General features: G+C 32.4%; 1 long non-coding RNA gene across 1 annotated transcript; it reads left to right on the forward strand.

Moving 5' to 3' along the window:
- Positions 1-1679: 1679 nt before the first annotated feature.
- On the forward strand, positions 1680-4001 carry LOC137616690 (uncharacterized). The gene is made up of 3 exons (XR_011039486.1): positions 1680-1737; positions 2583-2778; positions 2970-4001. It is a non-coding gene; the product is annotated as an uncharacterized lncRNA (long non-coding RNA).
- The last annotated feature ends 853 nt before the right edge of the window (positions 4002-4854 follow it).

Consider the following 4854-nt stretch of genomic DNA (forward strand, 5'->3'; position numbering starts at 1 on the left):
TTAATTATGTAAGTATATCTGGGTACAAATATCCTATTTCAAGGTAGCCTAGGTTTAGTTAGGTTAGGTATGCTTAATTATGTAAGTATATCTGGGTACAAATATCCTATTTCAAGGTAGCCTAGGTTTAGTTAGGTTAGGTATGCTTAATTATGTAAGTATATCTGGGTACAAATATCCTATTTTAAGGTAGCCTAGGTTTAGTTAGGTTAGGTATGCTTAATTATGTAAGTATATCTGGGTACAAATATCCTATTTTAAGGTAGCCTAGGTTTAGTTAGGTTAGGTATGCTTAATTATGTAAGTATATCTGGGTACAAATATCCTATTTCAAGGTAGCCTAGGTTTAGTTAGGTTAGGTATGCTTAATTATGTAAGTATATCTGGGTACAAATATCCTATTTCAAGGTAGCCTAGGTTTAGTTAGGTTAGGTATGCTTAATTATGTAAGTATATCTGGGTACAAATATCCTATTTTAAGGTAGCCTAGGTTTAGTTAGGTTAGGTATGCTTAATTATGTAAGTATATCTGGGTACAAATATCCTATTTCAAGGTAGCCTAGGTTTGGTTAGGTTAGGTAAGGCTATCTAGTATTCTTTAAGGTCTTTAGGTAACTATCAGGTTAGGTTATTTATCATATAACCAAGTTCTTGTTGGGCATTATATAAAACGACATTAGGTATGCTATATGGTCCTAAGGTAATGCAATAGAAATGAAAATGAAGGCAATGTCTACTGCATGTTGCTCCATCATGTTCCTTTAAAGGAACATTCAGTATTGGGGTTCATTACTCTTTCGTATGTACCATAAATTGATATTAAATTTGAGAAATCAAATGAAATGAGAAATAATGATTTATATATGGTCTCACAATTGGGCTAACCTATATTTTCCGTTATTTTTCGTGTTATCCTGTACACCTTGTAATCACATGAAAGAGTAAATCTAACTGAAAATGGAAATGGTTGTCACAACCTCTGATACAATTATATGATCAAAGGCTTTTGTCTTTATAAAGTTTAGCTCATCTACGCCTATTGAATGTTGCTATAAGTCGTCTTATAAACATCAAATGATTAATTAATGCAATAGTTTAAAATTCGTGGCAATTTCCATTTCCCATGTTGTTTACAACCATGACGTCATAGAAAAATATGTTCAGACAAATGGAGTTTGTCATTTTGACGATAGACTTCATTCTTTTATCTTGAAGAGTTTTGACATGCAAATTGGTAAGCTAAAATCATAAACCTTTAAAATTCAGTTATGAAATATATTGATAAAGTTTTGACATAAATCATATTACTGTTGGTCGTTTAAGTGATCAGCAAAAAAAAAAAAAAAAAAAAAACATAAGGGATAAAGCTGTTTGGTTTTATATATATACAGTATATATATATATATATATATATATATATATATATATATATATATATATATATATATATATATATATATATATACACATATATATACGTATATTGTATACATAATGTTATGCTAGCTCAATAATATCACGTAATATATATTTTGTCTTTTTGTGTAGTTCCCCCTTAATTGTACTTTCATGGCATTTACTCTGTAATCCTTGTTTGAAGTGTGATTTTGTTTGTATTTTTCCCTCCTTGCTGGAGTGAAGTTTAGTCTTCTTTGGAAGTTAGAATTGGTCTTAACTTCAGATTCACTGGTTTTGTGGTAGTGTTAAGGATTACTCTCTAAAGATTGGCAGCATTTCGTAAGTTGTGCTAGCAAGAAAATTTATTTTATGGATTTAATGTATCGTATTAGCATTTTTCCTTTGTGTTTGTGATAGGTGGTGTTTTGGTATTTGTATGTACATGGCTTATTTATTTGTATATATTTTGTGCCATCCCAGTGAAGTAACTCCCTTTAGTTTAGTGTCTTGAAGGGTAAAGTCGAATTAAGCAAGAAAATTTATTTTATGGATTTAATGTATCGTATTAGCATTTTTCGTTTGTGTTTGTGATAGGTGGTGTTTTGGTATTTGCATGTACATGGCTTATTTATTTGTATATATTTTGTGCCATCCCAGTGAAGTAACTCCCTATAGTTCAGTGTCTTGAAGGGTAAGGTCGAATTACCTATTTTAATTCAACCATGCTGGTTAAGAACCTTTTGAGGCTGCTTGTAGTAAAAGCTTCTCACTGAATATTTTCGAAGTAACATTAACTTTTTAAAACTAAGTGTCGAATATGCTCTTACTTTGATTAATTGTTTTGACAACTGGGTTAAATCTGTCACATAAGAGAAGTGTTTTAGCAATTGTCAGAGGTATCCCATTAAACTTTGTAAATTTTATGATACATAAAAGGAATTTTAATTAATATTACTTACCTGGAAGATTTTTAACCCTACATACCTGGAAGATTTTTAACCCTAAACTAGTTGTGAATTAAGATATTATATGAAAGTAGTGGAAATTAGTTTTAACATTACCGCTTAAGATGGAATTAAATTCTTACTACCATAGAAGATTGACTGTAATTCCGACCTTCTAATCTTGCAGGTCCCCCAGCGTGGTAGTTGTGCTGTTATTGAGTTAGATGAATTTTATTTCAGATTTACCTTTACCTTCACCTGTGGCTTCACATATGGTATTGAAGCCTGGGAGTAATCCAAGTCTGTCGGAGGGAGACTATAAAATCACCATGCTTACAAGACTGAAGCAATGGATCTTTTAACTTTTCTTATAAGGAACGAGTTGGCAGAACACTGACACCTCCTGGGTCTCCCCCTGCATCCTCGCCCAAAACAAGTTAAGTGTCTTTGTCAATTTTTTTTACACAATTGATGTTGGTAATGCCAAATTTTTGATAAGAGGATATTAAGCATTAATGACACTGCTAAAAGTTTCTGCCATTCTGAAATCTGTAGGCATTTCAATACTGTTCTTGCTTTTGAAATTACAAATGCTGTTGCAACCTTTTAACGTTGCTTCTTTTTCAGATGAGTTTGTTATTGATGACCTTTGTTGCACACAAAGTACGGGATGAAGCATATCGATGGATGTTTCTTCACCTTAATGAAGGTCAACCTTCCTAAAACTTTACCAAATGTCTTTTAACTTTGCTCATTATGTTGGGAGCGAAATGATTGCACCAAAGGATGCTGACGTTACATACCACGAAGAATTGCCTACTCCTATAAACAGTGCAGTGCATGGTGTTATTGGTATGGCTGGATTAATCGGAGGTACTGTCCGAACCTAGGAAGTTGCTGCCCCTAGATTTTTATAATCTCTTAAGATCGACTGAAGTATACAGAGGATTATGAACGTGGCTTTGAAGTTATCTTAGGTTTTTTTGAAGTCTGTTGAAGGCGCCTGAATTAGACGGGCTGTTTATTTTAATAATGTGTAGGAACAGTTTTGTTAGACTAGCATTCATTTAATTCGTCCATTTTCTAATTAAAATTAACTGAAGCCTCCTCAGTTCCTAGAGTATAGTGGAGAAGTTTTGGGTTTTTTCATATTAAAATTCAATATGTATTTAATGTATAAATATTGTGTGCAAGTTTGTCTTTACTAATCCATTGTCTTTTGTCAATAAAATTTTAAACAAATTAAAGGCCAACTCTGTGATCTACAGCAGTATAACATTGGGATATTTCATATAAAAAAATATAACCTTATTGCAGACATGCATTAAAGATGCAGACTTTTGTTTCCGTATGTATTTCTTGTGCAAAAATTCATGTATTTCACAGTTCATTACTTTAATCCATAATGCTCTGTCCCCTATCAAGGGGGGGATGCTATGAAATATTATTTTTTTACTTAATTGTTCCCCCTTATGTATTCTCGTTAAATTTACTATGTTTGAACTGTTAGCTTCTCATTTCTTCTAGAGTACAGTTAGCTCCTTAGGTTGTAATGTTTCAATAGTAGTTTTGACTTTACTTACGTTACTTGTTTATTAGTCAAGCTGTTTCGTTTTAGTATTCATTCTGTTTGGTAAATAAAAACCTAATTAAACTCAAGGTTCTTGTCTGCTTTATTATGTATTACATCCTATTAGCGGACAGTCTCTGCTCATTGTTACCATTAGAGTAACAATACAAATTATATACATGTATATATACATATATGTACGTAAGTGTATTTATATACACTTCATTCTATACTCGTGAGGACTTATCTCAAAAGTATTCAGCAAACCCGATATACTGTAGTTAGAGGGAGAGTATCAGTGGTCTTCAGTGGACTAGCGATGGCAAAAAGGGCTCTTAATCCCGCGCAAACCTTTAGTTGGGGAAGGGTCTAAGTATCTCGGGTTTAGTAAACTATTTTAAAGTTAGAAAATCAGCAAGCTTAGCTTTATGGAAATTAGGTTAAATTTAATTATGATTGGAAATGAGAGCAGAGTTTGGCAGTTGTAAAATATGGCTTGGGTATGTGTGTAGTCATTGAAAAAATTACTAGAATCTGAAAAAAAGCCGAAGATGGGTTAAGTGGTGTCTATCTTCTGGGAGAGAGCAAGGCACTCCATATCGGTTGAAAGAGCATAGAGGTTTCTTAAATTTCCCAATAGATGGATCTGAAAACTAGTTTACAGCATATCAGGATTTTTTTTTCTGGAACAAGTTATATTGAATAAATATTATAGTAATCAGATTTTTGCCATGGTACATATGCTGGAGAATGGTGTGATACTTAATACACATCAGTCAGTTGGTAGTGAAGTTTTGAGATTTTACAAGAATACCATTTTATCTTAAATCAAGGGATACTATAAAAAGGAGACCTTAATTGACTGTTTAAAGTTTCCGAGTTAGTAATGAAATTTAAGAGTTAGTAATGAAATTTACAAGGTAGAACATGCCAAGCATTCCA

The sequence above is a fragment of the Palaemon carinicauda genome, chromosome 2, assembly GCF_036898095.1.
Source record: "Palaemon carinicauda isolate YSFRI2023 chromosome 2, ASM3689809v2, whole genome shotgun sequence".
Taxonomy (NCBI): domain Eukaryota; kingdom Metazoa; phylum Arthropoda; class Malacostraca; order Decapoda; family Palaemonidae; genus Palaemon; species Palaemon carinicauda.